Here is a 13954-nt window from a genome sequence, read left to right on the forward strand (position 1 = left end):
TGTAACAGGCTTCTCTTGTGTGGCTTTATCCTAGCTGTCTCCTCTCTGGGGCGAGGGAGAGGAACCCAGGGCCTGTGCACACCACCCAAGCACTCTACCAGAATTACGTAATCCGATCCCCCCCCCCCTCCTTCCAGCCCCAGTGACCTTGCTACAGCCTTCCAGTACCTGGAGGCCGCTGCACTTAGGCCTACCTGAGGTTTCTGCTTCCTGACATTCTGTCCTACCTCGGAGCCATCAAACATGCTCTGCACTGCTCCAGAACACTCTCGTTTTTCCAGCTTACCACCTTAGGCCTGGTTCTTTCTAACTTTTCTTTTCTGGCAAGCAGCCCCTCACTCCCGCCCCTCCCCCCCCACTCCCGCCCCCCACCGCGCCCCTCAGGAGGTCTTGCTGCTTCCTGCCCCCACTTTGGGCTCCACAGGGGATTGTCAGCTTGAGTGTGGTATTAGCAACAGACAGGAAGGTAGGCCCGCCCTGCTTCTTGTGGGTGCTTGGAGAAGGTTACTTAGCAGACGGCCTTTACATCTCATACGGGTAGCAGTTCTCCATGGCTGTGGCGTGTCAAAGAGTCCCGTTTCTTCCAGGAAGGGGTGCTCAGGCGAGGCCTGCTTCGCCCTCAGATCAAGGGTTCCTCTGACTACTCCAAGGCCCAAGCCTTGGTGGTAGGAGCAGGGAGGGATGCCCAGATCTATGAGCCATGCCCTGTTGTCCCCCTGAATTTCACTGAGGGACAGGGAGAAGTCATATTCAGCAGAGTGTTACCTTAAAAAGGGTCAAGCCCAGGAGGCCGAAGTAGACACCGCGTGTGTGGGTGAGGGGAACGAAGGTCAGCAAGTACGAAGCAGCTTTGCCTTTCAGACCCAGCAGAAAATGGCTCAGTTCAAGTGACCAAAGTTGCAAGGGGTTCAGGGTGGCAAGAGGAGGTGGAGAAATGTTGGGGTGCCTGACCTGGTCATGCCTTGGGTTTTACATAAGCACAGCTGAGTGTGTTGGGGGTAAAATGGTGGATCTGGTGGCAGGGGAGACATGGTGCCTGGAGTGAATGGGGAATCACAAGCAGGGGTTACTCCAGTCCCAGAAGAAGCAGGGTCCCACGAAGGTTCTTGTACCTGGACGAAGTAAGTCTATCAGATATGTACTGCTGAACTATGGAGACCAAGGCCAAGGAGATGCAGGGTAAATGAATGAAGCAGCAGAATCCAAAACCAAAAGAACAAAACAACCAAAAATAAGATGCAGAATCCTCTACCTGGGGCAGAATGCCCAGAAGTATTAGGGAACAGAATGGGGGTGCTCAGAGGCGGGAGAGGCCCAGGGCCTGGGGTGGAGAGGAGGGAGGGGGAACCATCTATCAGACAGAAGGGAGAACTCAAGAGGAGGGGAAACTAGAAAACACATGAACATATGTGGGTATTTCAACTCCAGGGGAAACCAGTGGCTGGTGATAAAACCCAGCTGTGTGTCCCTTCCAGTCCATCCACCCTCACCTCACTCATTCCCTTTCACAAGACACAACTTTTTTTTTTTTTTTTGCTTTTTTTCATTTCTTTTTAATACAAACTTGGATCTTTGGGTGTGTCCTGCCAACAGAAAACAACAACAACAACAGAAGAGAAAACCCAAAAGAGTGAAAAATAAGAAAAAAAAAGGAAAAAAAAAAAAAAAAGAAAAAAAAAAAGCTCCCGCAAGAGGTTCTTCTCCCTCCCCCCCACCATGCGAATTTGCACACCACGGGACCACAGCAGGTTTACAGAATGCAATATACAATCCACGATTTATAATAAAACAGTATATACAATAAATAGGATATTGTTCATTTTTGTCAAACGACCTGTAGATAAATTTCTCAGTGCATACTTGCAGGGGCTCTGGACACCTTGAGGCCCTGCACGCAATCTCTTGCACACGCTCTCTCTCTCTCGCTCGCTCTCTCGCTCTTTTTTTTGTCTTTTTCTAAAACTGTGTTTTGTTTTTAAGTTTTGTACATTTTTAAAAAGTATTTACAATTGCTGGTTTTGTGCAGAAAGGGCTCACCTTCGGCTTCTGCGTGGTGGAGGGGTGGGCGGGGGGGGGGTTGGGGGAGACAGGGCTGTGGGCAGTGCAGGGGCAGGTGGGAGGCAGAGGGGCAGGCGCTCCTGCCAGAGGACGATGTGGACGCTGGGAGGGGTCTTGGCATTGGTTTTCTGAAAGCTGCAAAGAAACACAAGAGGCAGAAGTCAGCAGGAGGCAGGTAGCTAGCGCACTGGAGACAAGGAGGCCAAGAGGAGGCTTCAGTTTAGCTTGCACCAAGATGCTGGGAGGCGCTAACTGCACTGTTCCTTCTCCAAATGGGCCCCCGTGTGACTTTAGGACTATGTCTGGCCTTTTCTGAATTCAGTTTCTCCTTTATTTATTTATTTATTTTTGTTTTTTTGAGGTACTAGCCCAGGTTGACCTGGAACTCACTATGCAATCTCAGGATGACCTCCAGTTCATGGTGATCCTCCTACCTCTGCCTCCCTAGTGCTGGGATTAAAGGCGTGCGCCACCACACCTGGCTCCATTTGATCTTTTTAAAAAAGTATAATGTCTCATGTAGCCAAGGCTGGTCCTAAGCTCCAGATTCTTCTGCCTCAGTCTCTAGAGAGCTCAATTTACAGCTATCGTTTCCCCATTTGTAAATGTCAAAGACTGCACCAAGATGTTGAAAAACAAAGGCTGGGTTAGGCAGCAAGTTTCCTAGGAGTAGAACAGAAGAGCAGAGTGTGAGCTAGACACAGCTGAGTTCAAATGCCAATAACAATTCTGTGATTTCTGTAGGAGCTAAACTTCCATGAGCTGCAGTTTATCCATTAGTAAAAGGCGTTACTAGAATCAGGCATGGTGACTAATGATTGTAATCTGAGCATTTAGAAGGCAGAGGCAGGAGGCTAGAGCTTAAAGCTAGCCTGAGCTATAGAATTAGACCCTTTTATGAAAGAAAGAGGACTGGAGAGATGGCTTAGAGGTTAAGGTGCTTGACTGTGAAACCTAAGGACCCAGGTTTGATTCCCCAAAACCCACATAAACCAGCTGGACATGGAGGCTCATGGGTCTGGAGTTCCTTTGCAGTGAGTGGCTAGAGGCCCCCATTCTGTATTTGCGGGCCCCTCTCTCAAATAAATAAAAACCATATCTATCTATCTATCTATCTATCTATCTATCTATATATATATATAAAATATCAGCCAGATGGCAGAGTGCTTGCCTAGCGTGCCTCTACACTCAATCCACAGCACTATATCAACAGCACCCAGGTGGATCAGAAGTTCAAGGTCAAACTCAGGTGTGTTTTTTTTTTTAAAAAAAAGAAAGGAGACGGGTATGGCAGTGTTTGCCTTTAATCCCAACACTCAGGAGGCAGAGGTAGAGGATCACCATGAGTTCAAACCCACCCTGAGACTACAGAGTTAATTCCAGGTCAGCCTGAGCTAGGGTGAGACCCTACCTCAAAAAAAAAACAAAAACAAGAGCCAGGCGTGGTGGCACATGCCTTTAATCCCAGCACTCAGGAGGCAGAGGCAAGTTTGAGTCCACCCTGAGACTTCCAGGTCAGCTGAGCCAGAGTGAGACCCCACCTTGAAAAAAAACAAAACAAAGAAAGAAGGGCTAGAGAGATGGCTTAGAGGTTAATGCTATCTGTGTTTGGTAGAAATGTTGCCTTCCCAAAGCTCAGAAACTCCCCATTCTCGATTTTTTAATTTTCTAAATATATATTTTATTTATTTATTTGAGAGGGAGAAAGGAGGACAGAGAGGGAGAGAATGTGTACATCAGAGACTCCAGCCACCGTAAACGTACTCCAGATGCATGCGCCATCTTGTGCATCTGGCTTACGTGGGTCCTGGAGAGTCAAACCAGGATCCTCTGGCTTTGCAGGCAAATGTCTTAACTGCTAAGCCATCTCTCCAGCCCTTGCCAGACTATTCTAATCATATGTGGAACCCAACTTCCCTATATACACTGCCAGCCTAGCTAGACCTAGACCCACAGATCTGCTGGGGTAACAGGAGCAGCCTGGCATTCCTAAGGCCACTGGTCTGCCAGCTCCTTGGAACTCTCGTTTTCCACCCCCAGCGTGTGACTCTTTCCTCCAGAATCAGGAGCAGGTTATGGGTGCTAAACGCCCTAAGCCTCCTCTGTGAGCCACCCATCCTCCCCCACAGCCACAGGAGCCAGGAGGCAACAAAAAGCCTCTCCTCGTCCTTTTCTTGGCTTTCCTCTCCAACAAGGCCACATTGACATTCTGCTCAGCCTCAGCTGCTGTCTGCTGGGCAGTCAGCCCCAGAGATGACTTTTGTCCTGAGGCTAGGCTTGCCAGGGCTGCCCTGAGGGCTAGCAGGAGCAGTTGGGGCTCCTGCAGGGCAGGGGCAGCACCCCATTCTGGCAAGAAAGGGGAATGAGGAGGGCAAGGGTTGGCTGCTGTGAGACTGGCAGGTCTGCAGTGGGGATGGGCGTATAAGGGACTTGGGGGTCAGCAGTGCGCCTGCAAGGTGACAGGGTGGTGGGCGGGAAAGTGGCTCTTGGGGCAGGAGTGCTGCGGGGATGAAGGTCGGCTCTCCAGTTAGGATGACAAGTGAGGTCAGCTGCTGGGCTGACTAGGGTATGTGGGGCGCTGGTTCAATGAGCACTGGGGATCTCAACTCAGAAGCTCGTTTTACTGCAGTTGAAGGACAGCTGCCAAGTCAAGAACCTCTACCATGTGTCTAGTGGAGACTTGGGGTGGGCTGCGCCGCTGCAAACCACTTGGCATGTTGACAGCGAGGAACCCCAGGTTTGCTCTGTCCCTCCAAGGGCTTGGAGCAGGCTGGAAGCCTCTGTACCAATCCCTGCCTCTCCCACCCCCACCAGCCCTTAGCCACTGCCAGTGACCCTCTCCAAGCCAGGTCTCCATGGTGATCTCAGCCCAGCAGGCGGCTCCTGCCAGAACCTTCCCGCGGTGCCCGCGGCCAGGCAGCAGGAGGCTTTCTCACCCTCTGCTAAGCCGCCCAGAGAGCCTCACCTTCCCCTCCCACTGTCCTCCCAGCCTCCAAGACTTGGCCAGCCAGAGGCTTGGGGAGAATGTGGAGGAGGATGGGGGTGGGGAGGAATCAAAGCCTGAGGGTTCTTGGTGGGGGGAGAAGGAAGAGTGCTGTGCTGGGAAGAAAGCAGACCTCACTCCACTCAACTATCCAAACCAAATGTTCAGGTGCCAAGCAGTCCAGTGCAGAGCACTGGGGACAAGGCAGAGAACATAACTGGTTTCCCCCTCAAGAGCCTCCTGGAGTGGAGGAAGATCAAAGTAGACTCCAACTGGGCAATATCCATGAAGAGAGATGGGGACTGTGCCAATGGAAGACGGGGGAGGGGGGCATCAGGAAGAATGGGAGCACCCAGCCCAGTCTTGGCAGGGGGACTACAGCTCTTAACTCAGTGCTGAGCACAGCGCTCAGCGTGCTGGGGTCACGCACGCGTGTGGGCTGAGCGACAGCAATGACTGATCTAACGCTGGTCAGCATGTCAGGGTCCAGCTCAGCTCTTGCACACCTCCAGGATGCCACCTTAGAGGGCCCTGTTTCCATAGCTACCAGTGCACTTGTCATTCTCTACCCTGCTCCTCCAGGGCAAAGACCTGTGTGTGGTACCTCTGTGCCCCCAGTCCCAGCATGCACCTGGCCCCAGGACACCAATCATTATTCCCAAGATTAACCTTTTAGTGCCACACAACCAAATTCCACTGCGTCCTCACACTCCAGCAGTTTTAGAAACTAAGGTGCCAGGAACTTAAGTAGGGGTGGGCACGGGCACTGAGGGGGTAGGTGGGAGCAAAGATTCAAGTGCTATAGATAATACGGAAATCAGGTCACCCAAAGACCGCCATTCCCCTCACAAAAGGGGTACACATGTGTGTATCTGTTTAAGCAACCAGCAAGTACGCATTCACAACTACTACCCGCCAGGGCAGGTAGTAAACCTTGACCTCCTCTCTAGCCTCTGTCTCCAGAAGAGGAGTTCAATGCCAATGCAGCAGACAGAGAGAGAGAGAGGGCGCGTGTACGGCAGCCAAACAGACTAATTTGCTGTGTGACATAGGGCACAGCCCTTCTCTCTCTGGGTCCAGTTTCATTTCAGCAAAATAAGGGCACTGAACAGGTGACAGGGAGCTCTTCAGGCACTGAGATGGGGTTCCAAAGACAAAGGTCAAAGCCACACTGCAGCTGCCTGAAGACTGAGCCACCTCACTCTTGGGCGGGGGGGGGGGGGGGGGAGAGAATGGGCATACCAGGGCCTCTTGCCACTGCAAATGAATCCCAGAAGCATGTGCCATTTGTGCACCTGGCTTTATGTGGGTATACTAGGGAATCAAACCTGGGCCCATTAGGCTCTGCCAGTAACCTTGAACTGCGGAGCTCTCTCCAGCCCCTTTGTGGTATTGTATAGGCCACCAGGCGCTTAAATGTGGAGAGAATATTGCTTTGGAGCTCTGACCACACATAACAGGCAGAAATGCCATCAGGTCAGGCAAGCCTGGGGTCCATTAAAAGGTCAGAAGGCCGGGCGTGGTGGTGCACGGCTTTAATCCCAGCACTCAGGAGGCAGAGGTAGGAGGAGCACCATGAATTCCAGGCCACCCTGAGACTGCACAGTGAATTCCAGCTCAGTCTGTGAAACCCTACCTCGAACCCCTCCCCACCAAAAAAAGTCAGAAGGAGGGCTAGAGAGATGGTGTAGTGGTTAAGGCACTTGCCTTTGAAGCCTAAGGACCCAGGTCCCATGTAAGACAGATATACATGGTGGCGCATGCATCTGGAGTCCGTTTGCAGTGGCTAGAAGCCCTGGCATGCCCACTCTCTCTCCCCCTAAGAAATAAATAAATTAATAAAAACTTAAAAATAATTAAAAGGTCAGAAAGCGAACCAGGCGTGGTGGTGCACACCTTTAATTCCAGCACTTGGGAGGTAGGAGGATCATCATGAGTTCAAGGCCAGCCTGAGACTACATAGTGAATTCCAGGTCAGCCTGAGCTACAGTGAGACCCTACCTCGGACCTCCCCCCCAAAATAAAGAAGGGTCAGAATTAGTTCCCATTTGGGGCCAGGGAAGCTAGGGGGTGTGAGGTGGCTCCCCCACCCCACCCAATCCCAGTTTTAAAAAATCTGTGTCCACTACTGGCCAGAGCACTCCTTTCATTCTTGTTCAAGAAGTCACCCCCACTCCCTTTAGGAGTTGGTCTATCAGGACAAGGGAGGAACGAGGGCTCTGGGAGGTAGGAATCATGGTCAAGGTTTGTGAGTTCTAGGATATGAACTCCATCTGGTTCCACTAAGTGTTTTAGCTCTTCATGCCAACTGGGAGAGGCAGGGGGAGGTGTCTAACTGATGTTAAAATATAAACACATGGGCTGGGGCATGGTGGAGCACACCTTTAATCCCAGCACTCCAGAGGCAGAAAGATAGGAGGATCACCATGAGTTTGAGGCCACCCTGAGACTACATAGTGAATTCCAGGTCAGCCTGGGCTAGAGTGAGACCCTACCTCAAAAAAACAAAATAAATAAATAAAAATAAACACACACACACACACAAAATGTCCCAAGAATGATGAGACATGATGGGTGGTGGTGGTGGGGGGTGTGGTGACGGTGCACAGAGATGAGTAACTGGCCTCAAGGGGTTGATGTCGTGCTGAGGACATTCCCAGGAAGGGCTGTCACGGATGCATAAAGGGCTAGAGATTAGTTGTGCCTGGGAAGGATCACGGAACACTTCTTGGAGGAGGTGATGTCTGAATGAAAGACAGGAAATGGCAGGTGGGAGACCATGGTGGGAAGAGAGGGCAGGGCAGGCCAGGCCAGGGAACAGCCGGTGCGCAGGACACAGTCTGGGAAGATACTTCTAGATGTTCCCTCCTGCCTTGACTCTTCTTGGGCTGGTAAGGAAGAATGTACTTGAGGGTGGCACGGCTGAAAAAAAAAAAAACAAGTGGATGCCGGGGCCAGAAGTTGGGGCCTGTATTTTGCAGTTAAGGAGGATGGAAGGGAGCATGCAATCAAAGGTGTGAAGCGTGGAGTCACAGAAGCAGATGTGCTTTAATCAATACATCCCATCAATATTTTAGGGGCTCCAGACACCCTGCATCTAAAATGCTGAACAACAAGCACTTTGGAGGCAGCCAAGGGCAGAACGGACTTGGGTAGGAGTGCGGCGGGCAGCCCAGAGACCCAGACGTCTGAGCCGGGTTCTAGCTGCTGAAGTGTGTAATTTGTTAGGCTCCGTTTCTGGCCTCCAGGTAGCCCTTGCTGCCTGCCCTCATTACATGGCTGGGGAAGGCAGGCCTGCAGGACCCTCCCTGGAGAGCAGCAGTTCCTCCCCTGGAGAGGGTGCCCATGCACACAGGTCTGCGACAAAGCTCCATGAAAACAGGGTACTGCCAATGGGTCAGTGGTGCCCTTGGGTCATGGGATGCCAGCCTAAAGGGGCCTGCTAGTTCATGTGTGCTGAGCACAGAATTGAATTTGTCCATTTTTGAGTGTTCCATCAGAGATGCAAGACACTGACAGCAAAGACTGCAGGAAGTTCTGTCCAGGAAAAGTCACGACATACCATCAGGTTATAAGCTATCTTAGATGATGTGTGCTGGAGAAGTCTGGTACATGTAACTGCATGAATGTAAAACTGTATGTACATGTAACTGTGTGAATTGTATGAATAGGCTTTCTCCCCAACCTAAAATTTTTTTTTTTTCAGGTAGGGTCTCACTCTAGCCCAGGCTGACCTAGAATTCACTATGTAGTCTCAGGGTGGCCTCAAACTCATGGTGATTCTAACTCTGCCTCCCGAGTGCTGGGATTAAAGGCGTGTGCCACCATGCCCGGCTGACCTAGGTCCTTCTGAATCTAGATCTTGTTGCTCACAGGTTTTGTTGGGTTCCTTGGAATAGGGCTTACCTTGTCTCCACCTCTCCCCAAGAGCACTTGCTTGGTCCAGTTAATGCAAAGAACACAGTAATATTTTTCTTTCACCCCCTCCCGCATGGCACTGGGGATGGAACCTAGAGCTTTGTACACGTCAGACAAGCATTCTACCACTGAGCTATACCTGTAGCCCTCACAGAACGGCATTTCAAAGCCTCCCACTAGAGGCCTGAAGCCCACTCTAGAGTGAAACCTTTGCAGGATGGAAGCAGGCAGTGGATGCAAGAGGACTGGATCTGGCTGGAGCACAGGTTAAGAAAACCAAGGTTGAGGGCTGGAGAGATGGCTCAGCAGTTAAGGTGTTTGCCTGCAAAGCCGAAGAACCTCGGTTTGATGGGCTGGAGAGATGGCTTAGCGGTTAAGCATTTGCCTGTGAAGCCTAAGGACCCTGGTTCGAGACTTGATTCCCCAGGACCCACGTTAGCCAGATGCATAGGGGGTGCATGCGTTTGGAATTCATTTACAGTGGCTGGAGGCCCTGGCATGCCCATTCTCTATCTATCTATCTGCCTCTTTCTCTCTCTCTCTGTCGCTTTCAAATAAATAAAAATAAACAAAAACTAAAAAAAAAAAAAAGAACCTTGGTTTGATTCCCCAGGACACACGTAAGCAGATGTATGAGGGGGCGCATAAGTCTGGAGTTCATTTGCAGTGGCTGGAGGCCCTGATGAGCCCATTCTTTCTCTCAAATAAATAAATAATAAAAAATTATAAACAAACAACAACAAAAAACAAGGATTAAAGTTGGGCATAGTGATATATGCCTTTAATCCCAGCACTTGGGAGGCAAAGGTAGGACGATCGCTAAGAGTTCAAGGCTACCCTGGGACTACAGTGAATCCCAGGTCACACAGGGTTAGAGTAAAGCCCTACCTCAACAAACAAAACAAAACAAAAAAACAAGGCTTGAAGGTACGTGACTCACACAGGCTGAGTCGGGGGCCTCAGGATTCAGGCTGTGGGAGGCATTCATCTGCCTGTCTACCAGCCACTGACTGCGCGCTTCCTGTGTGCCAGGACAGGGCTAAGGGTTTCATGTCTCATCTCCTTTAATTCTCTCAAGAGACACAGAGAGGTGACATGACTCACCAGGTCACCTAGCTGGTAAGAGATGGAACCAATTTGTGCACAGAGGCCTATCTATCTGTGACCACAGGTGGACTCCTAGAGATTGCCTGCCAGTTTCAGGGCTCTGCTCTGCTTGGGTGTGTGAAAGGGACGAGTGTGAAAGGGTGTGCTCATGGAGCGATGCTATTTCCAGGAAACAGGGGCTCAGAACAAGAAGGCTTGGCCTAAACACGACTATGGTACAGGCAAGAAAAAGGATGACCTCAGAGAAGGGAGAAGACCTGGAGCCCAGAAGAGGCCAAGTCAGACTGACTGAGCCCTGACATAAGGCCTCTTGCTCAGAGCCAGAGGCGAGATCAAGTGACCTCTCAAGGATGCAGGCTTGAAGAGACAAAGCCCAGAGTGGCTGGGCCTGGCCCAGGCCTGCGCAGGCCTGCTGACCCTGTCTGGATGGTGGCCTTGGAAACTACCTCCTGTTCCGGTCAGGCCCCAGCTGGCGTAACCTTGGAAGACCTGTGACATTTCTCTTGGCCTCGATTCCAGGCCCAGGAGTGAGTAGGGAGGGGAAAAGGAAGAGAGATTCCTGAACACCTTGGAGGCCTTTCTTCCCTCCCACCCGTTCCCAGGGTCCAGTGTGGCTGATCTCCGGTCTGAGGTTCCAATATGGAGCCAGTCTGTCTGGCTCTGCTTTCTCATTTAGGGGACCAGAGAAGATGCCTACACAGGCCCAGTGATCATCTCTCTTGACCTTTCTCATCTCTGTCCTGTCAGCTACAGCTCTCAACAGTTAGGCCTCACATTCCCCACTTCCTCCTCTGACCTTTTATCTCCTGACCCACTGGGAAGTGACCTGCCTTTGCTCCCAGTTCCCACTGCCTGGAATGCCCCTCCCTGTCTCCAACTCTTGCCTCTTCTTCAGAGTGAAGCTTCCACAGAACCACAGAATCCACGCAATATGCCAGACCTGTGGGTGTGGTGACATATGCCTATAGCCTCAGAATTCAGGTGCCTGAGGCAGGAGGACAGCAGCAAGTTTGAGATCGGTACGGTCTACACGGTGAGTTCCAGGCCAGTCAGGGATAGCCTCTAGTGAGACACTGTCTCAGGAGCCGGGCGTGGTGGCGTATACCTTTAATCCCAGCACTGGGGAGGCAGAGGTAGGAGGAATCACTGTGAGTTCGAGGCCACCCTGAGACTACATAGTGAATTCCAGGTCACCTCGAGAAACCAATAAAACAAAACAACAAAAATAATAAAATAAAATAAATAAAGCCAGACCTCTAAAAATTTTACCCAGAGGCTGGGGAGATGACTTAAGGGTTAAAGGCTTGCTTACAAAGTTTGTTAGCTCCTGCTTAATTCCCAGCACCCACATTAAGCCAGATGCAAAAAGTGAAGTATGTGTCTGGCATTCAATGGCAGTGACAAGAGACCCTGGTGACACACAAATAAGCTTTTAAACAAATCTGACCCATTGTTTTGCAATGGGGAAAACCAGGGACATGGGTGGAGAAGGGCAGGAGCTTGGCAGGTTCCGGGGGCAGTGGAGCAGTGCTGTGTTCCAAATTTGGCTCTGCTTACTAACTAGAGATCTCATGGGCAAGGGCCCAGGTGTCCCTGGTCCCTTACCTTTCCACTGGGAGTGGGGAGTACACTCATTCCCAGGCTGTTGTGAGGGGTCCCCAGGGCAGCGTCATACGAGGGGCCCAGCACAGACGTGTGTCCCTTTGCTCACCAGAGGGTTACCTCTGACCATACACCTAGTATCTAGTGCAGGATCTCTGCCTCTGGGCACCTGTCACTTCCTCCCAGGGGTTTCTAGGTTGTGCACTTGTCTTAGCTTCCTTCCTGGGGTGGATGCTAAACGCAAAGACAGGAGCCATGTCCGCTTCATCTCACCAGTGCCAGGCACTGAACGAGCACGGAGGGACTCAAGATGTGCGGCTGAGCTGAATTACTGTTTCCCCAGTGCCCGGCATCAAAGCTGCTCACATTGCCTGTTGGTGAGTGAGCGTGTCATTGTCTTCTCTGCTTAAGCCTTCTGTTGACAATGTGACTCCCTCTATTAATTCTCCCTTCTTGCCACTCTCCTCCCTGTGTCCCCCACCCTTTCTCACTCCATAATTTTAACTAGTCCTTGGCACTACAGGGCTGCCCTAGGCAGGGAGCTTAGACGCCATCTTAACTAAAGAAGGGCCACTACCTGAGACCACCTTGATCCAAGCCTCCATCTTGTCTACACCGCTGTAGCCGACCATCTCCTCTAATGCTGGCCTGCTCCCCTTGCATCTCCGAATAATTCAAATTCTTTTCAGTGCCCTGCAGGGATCTGGCCCTCCCTGTCTCAAGTGTGTACACACCACCTTTCCCTTTGTCCAGAACTCTCTTCCCTACCTACCACCTCGCCCTTACACCCTTCTAGCAGCTGTTACAAGGTTGGCCAGCCTGTTGCAGGCTCTCCCAGCTTTCTAGCTTCTCTTGCACCATTCTTCCTGCAGCCATGCACTACCAAATGCTCGGTGTCATTCTGTTTACAGTCTTTTCTCTCTAAACTGGAGGCCCCCTGAGGACCAAGTGCCTCATCTACGGTATTCACTGCGGTGCCCCCGGTGCCTGGCACACAGGGAATGCTGCACAGATGTCTCGGGAACTGCCTGCGTCGGTGTGAGGACAGTACTGCTAACTCCCAGCCACGGGTGGGGAGCAGGCCAGAATGTGAGGCTGGATGGCGTCCCAGCTCCTCCTGCGTTTAGGCCTCACTGGGTGGTTCCATTATGCACTGCGCTGAGCTGTGACCTGCCCAAACACCCAGCCCCCACACCCGTTCATTTTCCCCTCCCTGAGAGCCTGGGAGGAACGGTTTTGGGATTATTTCATATTTCTGGATTATCCATGAGACATCTTCCCTCCAGTGAGAAGGATCAAGAGTTTGACATTTTAAACCCTAAGCAGCTTCTCCCTGGCCTGCTTCAGATCTGCGGCTCTGCTGCATGCAGCAAGACGCATGAGGAATGGAAGGAAGGCCATTTTAATCTTGGCCTGGCTTCGTTAGGGAGGAAAAAACGCTGCCAAAAAAAAAAAAGAAAAAAAAAAAAGGAAAGAAAGAGAAGTTTGGTCCATTGTCTCTGCCATGTAGAGCTGCAAGAGCCTCAAAGATTATTGAAGTCAATTTCCTCAAGCAGATGGGGAAACAGAGGCCAGAAAAGGGCAAAAGCTTGCCTAAGGGCATGTAGCAAGCTGACAGCCAATCAGGACTGGTCTTCCTCAGGGCCTCCTGGCTCCCATGTGTGGCTCTTTGCCATCTTCAGGCATGAGGGCAGATGGGATCTGGCAAAGTGGGGGTCATAAGTTTCCACTGACTTTACTTCAGGACCCTGAGTCACCCTGGCCTTGAATGGCCTCCCCCGAGCAGGGAGACCGAGATTGGCTGGAACCTTGCTAGTCCATCTCCAGGAACAGAAACCCCCAGGAGGCTTTGGATCGGCAGGGTGAAGGGTGAGGGTCTCTGTCATGTCTACAGCCCACCCTACTGTCAATTACCACACCTGGGCCAATTCTGTGACAGATCTCTTGTCCAGAATTGGGTCCAGCTGTGGCTACACTCTAGAATATGCTGTTCTTCAGGGAAAATGATTCTTTTAACCCTACTGTTCTTTTTAGTCATTCTGGGGCATTTTCCGTCTTCTTTTTTCTTTTATGGAGGTAGGATCTCTGGCCCAGGCTGACCTAGAACTCAATTCTCTAGTCCCAGGCTGTCCTTGAACTCACAACCATCCTACCACCCCTCAGTGCTGGAATTAAAGGTATGTGCCACAGGCTGGAGAGATGGCTTGCGCAGTAAAGTGCTTGCCTGTGAAGCCTAAGGACCCTGGCTTGAGGCTCGATTCCCCAGGACCCACGTAAGCCAGATGC

The 13954-nt window shown here is 51.2% G+C and overlaps 1 protein-coding gene across 4 annotated transcripts in view; it reads right to left on the minus strand.

Moving 5' to 3' along the window:
• Positions 1-1687: 1687 nt before the first annotated feature.
• Ahdc1 (AT-hook DNA binding motif containing 1) overlaps positions 1688-13954 on the minus strand; it is a 75107-nt gene continuing 62840 nt past the window's right edge. For all 4 annotated transcript variants that reach the window (XM_045149434.1, XM_045149437.1, XM_045149436.1 and 1 more), the window contains exon 6: positions 1688-2193. The gene's annotated coding sequence lies outside the window, so the exon portion shown is untranslated. The remainder of the gene's footprint in view (positions 2194-13954) is intronic.

Source organism: Jaculus jaculus, chromosome 5, assembly GCF_020740685.1.
Source record: "Jaculus jaculus isolate mJacJac1 chromosome 5, mJacJac1.mat.Y.cur, whole genome shotgun sequence".
NCBI classification, from domain to species: domain Eukaryota; kingdom Metazoa; phylum Chordata; class Mammalia; order Rodentia; family Dipodidae; genus Jaculus; species Jaculus jaculus.